The 12,654-nt window shown below is 39.9% G+C and overlaps 1 protein-coding gene across 1 annotated transcript in view; it reads left to right on the plus strand.

Annotated features, from left to right (window-relative positions):
* Positions 1-1,669: 1,669 nt before the first annotated feature.
* s1pr2 (sphingosine-1-phosphate receptor 2) overlaps positions 1,670-12,654 on the plus strand; it is a 30,332-nt gene continuing 19,347 nt past the window's right edge. Inside the window, exon 1 of the mRNA XM_067421250.1 lies at positions 1,670-2,295. The gene's annotated coding sequence lies outside the window, so the exon portion shown is untranslated. The remainder of the gene's footprint in view (positions 2,296-12,654) is intronic.

Consider the following 12,654-nt stretch of genomic DNA (forward strand, 5'->3'; position numbering starts at 1 on the left):
TCACTAAAACAGAAATAAGAAGTGTAAATAAATAAAGCCTAAATCATTTATAGGAAAATACCAATGAAAATGATTCTGAAAAACAAACTTGTTCTCCTTTACTAAGAGGAACTCTTAATGCCAGCTAATCTCTCTCTAAAGGGTGAGGTACACGCAAAAGACGTTGGCATAAACCACATCAAAACGGAACTTCTTTGGGGTAAAACCTTATGGTGGAAACCAGAGTGTGGCAGACCAAATTTAAAGCATGTAAGATACAAGATGGCCCAGAAATGAAGTTGAAGCCAGTTGAGCTATCTTGGGGGAGTTCCTGAGGTGAGTACCAGGAACACTCATAGATCTTCCTGGTGGTGGAAAGGGATGGGGGTGGTCAAAACAGCTGCCAGATGTGGAGGAGTCCCAGGAGCCCTGTCACATTCTCACACACAATGCACAGCTTGTGAAGTCACCACAGGAAGTGAGGTCAGGGTTCCTGACCCCTCCCCCGAGCTGACAGAAATGTAAAAAAGAAGAGTTCAAACTGGAGTCTCTAGTCTTTTCTGATATGCATCAATCTGTTTGTCAAAGTGTATGGCAGTGGATCCATACAGACAGGCTTGAATTTATTATTTGACTATTTACATCTCAAAGAGGTGAAAACACCTCAGAAATGACTGAAACAGGAATGACTGAGGTGGATGTGTCATTATTCATGATGACTCACTGATTTCCATATATGCTTGAGGGACTTATCCATTCAGTTGGGTGAAATTAAGCACATGGTCCTTATTAATGTATTTATTACTGGGTTTTTGATACCAGAAAGCTTGAATGTAAACGTAGTGTTCAATGATGCAAATCTTGTGTGATTCATACCGGCCTTCCCTGTGTGAACACGATACAACATAGCCTCAATCACAAACAAGCCTAGACTAAACTGCACACACCTGAGGCGAAACGTGTTCATCAAGACAAAAAAAATTATACTGGCAGATATCAACGCATACATCAATGACGATAAAAAAAGAAGAAGAAAAATAAACCGTTGAGCTGAGCGTATAGTGACTCAGCAAAGGTGGTTTACGTATAAGCAGATGTCAAACATGTTGTATAATTTTCTCCTGACCACATCCAATTTCGATATAAGAGATGTAGATCACTGAAACAAAATTATTTTATTGTGACTGTACAAAGTCCGCAGCTGAAGAAACCATGTGTAAATTCCTGCCCTACAACATTCTCAGTCCACCTCATGAGGCGGCAAGTGCACAAATGCGTTGTTCAGGCCACATAAACATCAGCTTCAAAGTTTGAGAGTACCACACTCCACAATTATGGAAGAGAAAAATTATGAAGTGCACACCATAGATAGCAATTCAATCAATAGCAATCCACTTCACTTGACATTTACCACAATTTAGCTCCATATAAATCATTCATAGTTATTTTTGCATTTGATGTAGGCATAATATATAATATATAAGATATAACGTCTAATGAAGCCATATTTAAATAGTGAAAACCAATAGCTCTATGTCAATTAGACGCATGTTGTGAATGTGAGAGACCAATTAAAATGTAACAGGCAAAACTAAGTCTAAAAACTCTCAGCAACTCAGAGTGGAGAGGAAGTGAGGAGGTGGAACCAAAAAAAAAAAAAAACACAAAAAACATCTGGACCTAATTTCTACCCCGGGGAGAGAGAAACTAAAATACTACCATAAATGTGACTTTTTGATCCTGAATATTTAAATCGTGTGGAGAAAATATACTTATGCGACCGTCTGCAATTAAATATGTAATTGCTTTACATGTATTTTCGTGAACAGGCAAATTAGGGGTGTAAAATCATTACCCGGGCGTCCTACGCTCTTCAACGACGAGTTGCTGTGCGCGTGCGAGTGGGTGAGCGCGCGCGCGTGTGTATGTGTGTGTGTGTGTATTACGTCGCCGCGCACAGATCGCGAGGCTGTTGTTCTGGCGTTCAGCGCGTGGAATTAACGATTTTTTTATTAAACGAAAAATACAACAGTATTTGACGCCTCCTAAAGACGTTAACGCAAACTCAGAGTATTTTACAACTTGCTTTTGGACGTTTATCTTAACCATGGCTGCATTACTGATTAGATTTTGTGAAGCATTGACTCCGCAAAAGTTTTGACTTTTATTAAATCATTTGCATATTTTTGGGCTCACTCAAACGGATCCTTGAAGACTCACTCAATCGATCAGGAGTTACGGAATTTGATGTAAACTTTGTAAATGAAAATTAAAAACATCGGCACGCGCTTCTTCTCTCTTCTCATCGCACATGGGGTAAGTTTCACAGCCTAACAGTTAAACGACATCTCACTGTGTTTACAGTTAAATGTTCCGTAGTGTTACAATATCCTTATATCTTCATTCATTTTTGTACCAGTGCCGTAGACCTGTGTATTTTAATGTAGCCTAGCTAATGACCACTCCTAAGCAAATGTTTTAGATGTATGAGCCTTTCTCAAAATTCACTCTTTAACAGTAACTTGTGATGTGTTTATTTGTCAACACAGACACGTTTCTATCACCTTCAGCTGAGACATGCAGTGTCTGATAATGAAACGTTTGAAAGTGTCTTATCTAAGCTCTCGACACATATTCCTGCAGTGTCAGTTTGAATATAAAGTGTGACATGCATCAGTGTTTTGCATCGTTTGCGAGAAGTTACACCGTAACTGGTGGTAATATGTAACATGCATGCAGTTAAACATTGACCTGCATCATCCAGACCTGCTGGACTTCATGTGTATTCCAGCAGCTCTTCGTTTGTCAGCAGGGACGGGCTCTTGCTGAGCTCATTGCACACAAGTAGCTTGGCGATATTTCTAGCCGTTGCAAAACACGCCGTGGGGATTCGTCCATCCGTCACCGTAAGGATGGCATTGTTCTTAAAGCTCGTATTAATAAGACAAAAGACTCTATTATGGGCATTATGCTGCTGGACTGAGTGCCCTGAGTGTCTGGTTCTTAAAGGGATAGTCCACACTAAAATGACAATTCTGTCATCAGTTACTACTCACTGTAATGTGTGTGTCTCTCCCCCCACAGAATTTAAAAGTGATTGTTCACCCTGAAATGCACATTCTGTCATCATTTGCTCATCCTCATGTTGTAGTAAACCTGTATGAATTCCTTTCATCTGTGACACACAAAAGGTTGTGCCACTTCCATTTAATATTTTCTCTCTCCATATAAGTGAATGATAGCTGAGGCTTTCATTCTGCCGCCCTTACATCACCTGAAACCCGATTCTCGATAGTTTTCCATTTTCAAAGTTTGTAGAAAAATCTGTTTGAATTCAAACATCATTCATGCTTGCACACATTCAAACCTGCATTATGAATAGTTGCAAGACATTTTTTTAATGAAGCTTGATAGTAAGAATCAGTGTTTAGTATCCGCTAAAACTTTTTCTTCTTTGGACCAAAAAACATTCCGATTTTGATCCACTTAACCATATTTTCCATTTTGGGTAGGCTATCCCTTTAAGGTTTTGACTGTGTTTTATTATGAATCTAGACAATTGTACTGATGTAGGTCAGCTCTATTGTACATACTGATTTTTGTCTCCCCTGGAATCCAAAGCTACATTGAAAAGCCATCGCGCTGGCTTCTGAATTTAGGTCATGCTATGTAAATTCATCCGTCTCTTTAGTCCAAAATAATAATTCACTAACGACGCCTCTCTGAGGGTCTGACTTAGGATCACAACTGTGTATTCTCTCCAAGAAAAGACAAAAGGGATGGGGTTGAGATGTTTTGTAATCTGCTTTTGTGGTACACAATGCCTCCCTCTACAAGATAAGCTGATATGTGAGAGGAAACGTCGATTATCACATTGAGAGCTGTCCATCCATCATTCTCAAGTGTGGGTGTGAAATGTGTGCTTGGTCACGTTATTCTTCTAAAAGCTTTAAATGGAATGATTGCATTATCTCCTCTGTTCTGTAACTGCATGCAGAGTGCTCGCAGATCCACATGGGGATTTCTGCATGCTTTTTAAAGGAGTGCTAACTACTTATTGGATGGAAACAGAATTACTAAAGTGGTGAAATTAAGATGAGCAGGACTATCAGATGTTGGATCTGTTTGATGGCTGTGGAGATTCTTGTTTTCGGGTGATGGTGGGGTGTAGTAGCCTAAACAACAGATTTTCATCATGCTGCGATCCGATCTGTACAGAGCTGATATGGGCAGCATGTAGTCCGCGTTGGCATCATGTGATGCCACACTTCATTAAACCAGAACAAAACCAGCCACGCTGTCTCAGCTGACCACCACCGCCGTTCTTCACTCACTTTCACACTCTCAGCCCATGTCTACGTGAGAGAGGCTTCAGCTGTGGTCTTTATTTAATATTACCCACTGCGCCTTGAATAGTCTCTCTCACTAGGCCCACGTGGACACTCCAGAAATATTAATTGGACTTTTTTCAGGAATGCATTTAAAAGTTTGCTAGCTGGTCGAAACTGTTATCAAGTATGTGAAGAGCTTCGTTAATGACAGGTATTCCAATTCCGTGGAAGTCTGCTGACTTTCCACAGAGTTCTGAGGGCACGGATTCAGTGTAAGCATAACTGTGACTCACCAACTCAGCCTGAGCCACTCAGAATTTTCTTCTAGTATTAATTTCAAAGTTTCATGACAGAGCAAAAGGCTTTGCCTTCAGATATGAGTGGCAAAGCAGGTTGACTTCTCAGATTGTTACTTGATGGCGCTTTCTCCTAAATTCCCCTGACCTTCATTTCAACTCTGTTCTAGAAACATATGTTTCAGAATGAGGTTTGTTTCGTTCCCCATCACTTGGCTTCATGTGCCCACAGGTCACATTTGTCCATGCAGATGTCAATGAGGAGGGATTGTGCATGAGAGGCGAAGCTAAATAAAAAAGTGAATAAATAAACGGAAATCTAAGCAAACGGAAAGATAAATAAATGTTGCAGGCGGTGGTGGGAACTGGAAGTGTGGGATTTTCGGGCTTGGTCACATGAGGGGCTACGGGTGGGGCCAGGTCACTGTGTGGGTGGAGCGATTCCTCAAGGACTTTTGCGTTTAGCATTTTGGCACAAAGTGCTTGCAGCTCATCCTGAGAGAACCCTCTCTGAGGAAGACTGAATCCCTAATGTCAGGCAGAGCATTTAAAACAGCACTCCACCCGAAAATGAAATCACTTAACTGCTCATGTCGATCTCTCTTTTCGCATATCAGGGCTGGATGTTAGTCTGGACTAACATTTCAGAGCAGTAGCACCAGTGCCATAAAGTTCTAAAGATGCTGGTACCAGCACCTAATCTGGTAGAGCTAGTGTGAAGCACTTGTTGTATGAACCCTGAAATGATTCATTTAAAAACATTAGACTAATTCTGCTACAATACCATGGTTACAGTTAAATCTACTGTGAATGTTGGTGATTTGCGGAGCCTTCTATAACTTGTTCGTTCATGGCACAGTGTTTTTCATGGTTTCCACATCAGTGCTGTTTGATCTGATATCTGTGGTTTATAAAAGAGAATTCTGCACTGAATTTGAATGCTTCTCACTTTATCTCGTAGTGATGTTATCAATACTGCAGCTGATTTGAACACTTTCTCACCTGATCTCCAAGCGCTGTTTAATAACAGTGATGCGTGATCAAGATTGGCCTGCAAGTAAACCTGTTCTGGGCTTGCGCTGCCTTGTCTAATAATGGTCCATAGAATATAAAAAAAGATTAATGACGCACCTTTACTCTCTTGCATTGTAGAAAAGTCAGCAATGTCCCAATTTGGCACTGACGTCTTACTCTGGTTCAGTACCGGTGTCTGCGCTGTAGTGAGCGTGAAGTGCCCACACTCTCACAAATCGATTCGTAGAGTTTTCTGCTGAACAACTCTTTATTTCTGTGTGAAATAAACCGTCATGGAAATGTAGAAATTAAAGAAATTAAACCTCCTCCTGAAAAAATCTGTTGGTGCCTCAGTGACTACTTTGCTCAGAAAAGCTGTCAATCATGACTTCACACCCCCTTTTTATAGCATCAAATAACTAACTAAAACCAAACTTATTTGGAAAAAATAATAATTTGAGGTGTAAAAATAATGTGCTTACGTTCCAGTCGAATTACATGGAGAGGGTGGGATTTATGTCGTGTTACTGGGACCAATCCCCTGGGAGCGATCAAAGCGTTTTGACTTCTCTTTGTGTGGCACACTTGGTCCGAGCTGATAACCTGTCCACACTGTGCAGCTCAAGCGAGAAGAAAATTGCGGCAAATTTAAATCCAGCACCTTCATGCTTAAAGGCAAATTTGCGCGATTCGCACCACGAATGCACTAAAGCCACAAGTCTGACCATGCTATATTTCTAATCTAAAGATAAGTCAAAAACTCTGAATTTTATTAAATGTTTTACAAGATCGTGTAATGTGATTTTATTGCATTGTAATTACTAACGACTCTCTATTCAAACCTCATTTCTTTCATCAAACTTCTCACTTCACCTTCTCTGACACTCTATCAAATGCTTTTCTTGCAAAAAAACAATTAAGTAGTTTTACATTTCAAAAATTTTCATAAAAGTAAAGAATTGCTCTGTGGCAGGTGCATGTTAGTAGCCTAGAAATCTAGACGCACCCTAGCGGCAGCAAATTTAATTTGCCCGCAAGTGTCGTCTAGGAACTCTCAATACCCTTCTGAGCTGTATTCCTCACAATCTGGACGGCCCAATCACATCGTGTATAGAGTCGGCGGGCGGGGCCATAATGACGACGGCCGAGTTGCGTTTGCGTGCTTCTAGTAAACACAGAAACTGGCAAACGGCAGTCTTTCGAATCAGCTCTGGCCGCGACTCTGGAAGACTTGGAGTTAAGCTTTTCTCTGAGAAAAGAACAAAGAGCGGCACTGAAGTCATTCTTAAAAAGGGAAGATGTGTTCAGAGTTTAGCCGACCGGATACGGCGAATGTTTAATAAGTCAGCGAGCTCTGCTTCACCTTCGTTGCTCTGGTAGGTTGATGTAGCGCTATCCTATCGTGTACAGAGGGAGTTTGAAAGACAACCGTTTATCCCGCTCCTCAGATTGAGCCCTGTCTATGGTGAGTTTCCAGACCAAACATCTTGATGTGGGTCTGACTTGTCAGGCTAGCATGTTAGGTCAAGCTATGTTAGCTTAACATACCAGCAAAACAACAATTTATTTTGAAACAATTTATTTTATTTTTATACCAAACTTACTTCAGAAACACAGAAAAACCATATATTGTGGTCGTGTTGTGTGTTTGTCTTCAAACGTGTCTTTCTGCATGTAATAGCGACCGCTGGAAGGTTTGTTTATGTCAGGGAGTTCATGTGGCATGGTTTGTCTCTCCTTCTTCTTCTTCATGAGTCCCATATATGGACGGAATGTGCACAGGGCGCCCTCAGGCTGCCAGTATGAATTGAAAACACAGCACATAAAACGCTCTTAACAATACATCCGCGGATTTTGGGTAAAGACTGAATAAATAATACTTCTCTGTATAGAAATTTAACTCAAATATATGAGAATCTATCAATATTTCTCCACATCTACACACTTTTGAACTAAAAGCCCTGAGGGATGTTGTTTTGTCACGAGTCTTCATGACGGCCACAGAGGAGTTTTTTATGAATGGGAGCAGATGACGCGCATATTAAAATCAAAAGGTACCAACGCTGGTTTTCATATTCATAACTCCTGGCACATATTAACACATTACGGTCACTATAATACTTTGAGAATAAAACAGAGGTAAAACATTGAGACTTTAATCTTAGATCTTTTTTTAATGATTTATAGTTTGTCAAGGTATTTACATCAGACAGTAATTTTGAGCTAATTTAAACTGCTATTTTTATTAATAGTACTATTACTATTTTTTAAGAAACAATTTTTTCAACACATCTTTGATTCATTTTGTCCAGCATTTGCAAGCTGTAGACTCCCTGTCGATATTGCGATTTATTGTATTTACTGAATATCGTGTATCGCATCGTGAGATAAATGTATCGCTACAGCCCTAATTTTAAGTCAGTGAACCTGAGAACACGTTAAATGAACGAAACATTTGGGTTTTGTGAACAGATTCATTGAGAAGATTTAAAATAAATGATTCCTTCACAAATCAGCGCAAGGTTCATGTCAAGATTTTCAGTCAATAACTACATACAGTATGTTATAAACAATATGCAGTTAAGAAAATTGTCACAATCTATTTTTTGTTGTACTCTTTTGAGAACAAAATAAATCTGTACAGCAAGGCATTATGGACCATGGTCATCTTTTGATGAACCAATATGTTGTGTTGTTCAGGGTGAACTATGAATAGTTGGTGCGCATAGGATCAATGCATTTCTGGTTAACCAGCGCAGCATTTTTTCAAGCTAATCAATATCTTTGGTGATAATTGATAGAGGCTGGTGTTTCCAGTGCTGTGGGGCTTGCACTGTTATAAGGCAGCATGCCATCTTCCCTCAGCCGAAAAACACTTTTGCTGGGTGTGGCAGCTGGAAAAAAAAAAACGCCTTCTGTTTTGGAGGCTGCTGCTGAGCAAGTTACAACTCACAGCCGGCAATATGGAGCTTGCAGTATTTGTGCCAAGAACTGGGAGTGTCGCTGCAATGACTTGCCTTTGCTTGGGCTGCTAACCTTCTCCAATACACACACACACACACACACACACACACACACACACACAATCAAGTGACTTTCTTACTGCATTTACAAACAGTAGCATGCATATTTAGCATTAAAACAATCACAAACGCAGTCCCATAAATTTATGTTGTATACACCGCAGTTACTTAGCCCAATCTGTCTGTCTCACACAGACACATGCAGACAAGGCTCAGGGGAAACTTTCTAAATATTTACTGAGCATTTCAGTTGGGGAAAAGACTTTGTCCATTTTAGGACAGTATTGGAGTCATGGAAGAACTTCTAAAGGTCTTGCTTTCTATTCATGTCTCACATCTGTGCACAATGTCACTATTTATGAGTTTAATTTTGCAAAACATCGCCTAACTGATATAAATCTGCCATATGCTGTAGAACGGCAAATCCGGCTTAACATTGATGCAGGTGTAGACATATCTTAACTTCAGAACATCAACAAAAAGGGGTATTTTAGGTAATATATTGTGTAATATGTTTTTTAGTGGTTCTCAACTGGGTCGTAACATAAAAACGGGTCACAGATTAGTTCCTGAATGTGTTGCATTCTACAGGGAAAAAATGCTAATGCAAACAAAAAAAATGCAACTAGCCGTATAACTGCTGCTGAGAGCATGAAATTAATCCAATTCAATAGATATTTGTTATCATGTAATGTTCATTTAGCATATTGTTGAGCTTATGTATGTTCATATTAGTAAATTTAAAAGTTTGATTTGAAAGGAAAGTTCACCCAAAAATGTTTGCAAAAATCATGATTTATATACATCCTCATGTCATTTCAAACCCATTTAACTTTCTTTCTCCCGAGGAAGACAAAAGAAGATATTTTGAAGAATCATATCTATTATTGAAACATTGGCTTTTATTGTTTGGGAAAAAAGAAACAAAACGTGTTTCACAGAAACACAGTCATACAGGTTTGGGAAGACTTGAGGGTGAGTAAATAATAAAATAATTTTCCTTTTGAGCTATTCAGTAAATTTTTGTATTGTGTAAATTTGTATATTTTGGTACGGTGTCGACTGTCGATTCGATGAATGTAAAACCAACATAAGCACGTAATAATAACTTGTGTGTTAAGATAACCTTGCAAGCAACAGCATCATTTCCTCTGTAAATTTGGCACTCTCTTGTGTGCTCTTGTCGTGCTATGATAATGTTAACTGTGTTACTGGCCACGAAGAGGTTTGGAAATCGTTTTTATGTTAGTGAGCCGTAAAACATTTCTGAATGATTTGTGGCTTGAAGTACTCCATAAAGCGCTGAATATGTAAGTGATGTGGTCACAGTGGGGTTTTCAAGCCTCTACCGAGCATCAGTGCGTCCAACTGCATTAAGTTTCAAGAAGGTACTGAAAGAGATAACGGCATGCCAGACCCGCACACCCTCCCCCTCGTGATAGACAGCGTATTGTTACCCTGGCTGCTTTTGTTTGTGCACCTGGAAGAAGCCCACCGAGGAAGCCCTGTTGGAATGAAGAGCCGGATTGCTCGCTAGAGCTCGGCAGATTAAATTGTGGAGGGGGGCTTTGTCCATCAAACCCGTTCTTTCAGTTGTGGCGTCTGTGATAGGATCAGTCCCATCCTCATGCTAACGCAAAGTCATGAATGTCCATGAGAGGCAGAAAGACATGGATCCTGCCCACATGGGGGCTTTTAGCATGAGAATAGCTTGGCTCTGTGCTCTCTGGGACGTTATTGCAGTTACTAGTTTTTTGCAATCGTTTGTTGAAACCGATGTTGCACAACTTCTTCATCTAGTCTTTTTTACTGAAGCCAAATGAAACCGTTGACATTCTTGCATAACTTGCAGTAAACATTTTGACTATAATATAGATGATTTCTTTCATTTTCTGTGGGGGAAATGGTCTCACTTCTCTTAAATAAAGCATTGATATTGTGTAATCCATAGCCTAAGTCTGGTCTGGTCTCGTCTCCCTCGACGATAAGACTCTTTACGAATGTCTTCTGAAGTGACCCGCGGCGAATGCACGGGTCACTGATAAGACTTATGTGTGGTGATACAAAACAAAACACAAATGCGCAGACATGTCAAAGCCTGGCCCCTGAAACTCAATAGTACAGGAAAACATACTCAGACAATGTTGTATATTAGATTTATGGCTCGCTGTGCCAGTAATACATTTAAAGGCCCACATGATATGATTTCTGACTTCCCCCTGTAACATATCCAGCTCTGATTAGCCTGTTGAATTTGATCTGCTTTGGATCGATAGCCAAACCACACCCTATTTGGGAAATCAAATGACAAAGGGCATTATTATGCACTACTTGTTTTTGAGGGCACTGGTGGCAGTCCAGACTCACTAGGCAAGAAAAGACATAACTAAATGTATACAAAAATAAAAACACCTTTTAACTGGGGCTATGCAATATATTGAAATTATCGAAATATCGAAAATGTACATATTGCAATATGCATATCGCAACATCTATGCATTTGGGACAGGGCCTCAGTTGATTATGCTTTAAGTAAAGGATATCAGTTGGGGAAAGAGACCAAAGGTGTGTCAATTGTATCTGTGCATTAGGTCTTAAAATGACAGCCTGCCAATACAGTAAACCTGCTGCTGTCTGTCAAACAAGAGAAAATCACTGTGCTCTTGGCTGAATAACCTTTGTAGCTTTATTATTTTACATTTACATTTATGCATTTAGCAGACGCTTTTATCCAAAGCGACTTACAACTCAGGAGAACAGGAAGCGATCCGTCAAGAAGAGGCAAAGAAACGCAAAATGTGCCCCAAATACCAAGATTTGTACACTGCTCAGAGTAGCAAAAAAACAGAAAAGGGAAGAAGAAAAGAGAAATAGAGGAGGAAGAGATTTTTCTTTTTTTATTGTAAGATAAAGTGCTCATGGAAGAGATGAGTTTTTACCTGTCTTTTGAATGAAGCGAGTGATTCTGTCGTGCGTATGGAGGACGGAAGATCGTTCCGCCAACCAGGAACAATGAAAGAAAAAGTTCTAGAGAGGGATTTCATGCCTCTGTGATGGTACCCCAAGCCTTCGCTCATTAGCTGAGCGAAGGCTTCTGGTGGGGGTGTAGACTCGTAGGAGTGAGTCGAAGTATGCGGGTGCTGCGCTTGTGGAAGATCCATGAGCAAGAGTCTGGGCTTTGAATTTGATCCGGGCAGCGAGTGGTAGCCAATGCAGAGAGATGAATAGAGGTGTGACATGAGCCCTTTTGGGCTCATTGAATACAAGACGTGCCGCAGCGTTCTGGATCATTTGCAGCAGTTTGATTGCACAAGATGGAAGTCCAGCCAGAAGCGCATTGCAATAGTCAAGTCTAGAAATGACCAGGGCTTGGACAAGAAGCTGTGTTGCATGCTCTGTAAGGAACGGTCTGATTTTCCTGATGTTGTGCAATGCAAACCTGCTTGACCGAGCTGTCTTTGAGATGTGTTCTTTGAAGGACAGCTGGTCATCAAGATTTCTGACCGACCCTGAATGAGTAATCAAAGATGAACCTAGCTGGATGGTGAAATCGTATTGTATGGTGGGGTTAGAAGGGAAAACAATCAGCTCAGTCTTTGCTAGATTGAGCTGCAGGTGATGTTTTTTCATCCATGCCGAGATGTCCGCCAGACAGCTTGAAATTATGTATTATTGTTTACTTAATTAATGTGTAGACTACTGTTTTTAGTTCTTATTTTTATAAAGTCCACCCCTAGTTCAGGTGTCTTTGTTTATCTGGATGTTCTTGATGTTGAGTTTTAGGTTGATATAACTATATGTTACCAAGTCAAGGAAAGAGTTTTTGGTATTTAAATATTTGTATTACATTTTTTGTTTGTTTACATTGATGTTGAAATTATATTGTCAGATTTGTGACAATTTTTTTGCTAAAACACCACTTTCAGAAGTTGTAACGATGATACCATTTGTGTTTCACATTCTTTCTGTGAAAAGACATCATTCTCAGTTTTTAAATATTTTTTAAATATA

This window comes from Pseudorasbora parva, chromosome 2 (assembly GCF_024679245.1).
Source record: "Pseudorasbora parva isolate DD20220531a chromosome 2, ASM2467924v1, whole genome shotgun sequence".
NCBI lineage: Eukaryota > Metazoa > Chordata > Actinopteri > Cypriniformes > Gobionidae > Pseudorasbora > Pseudorasbora parva.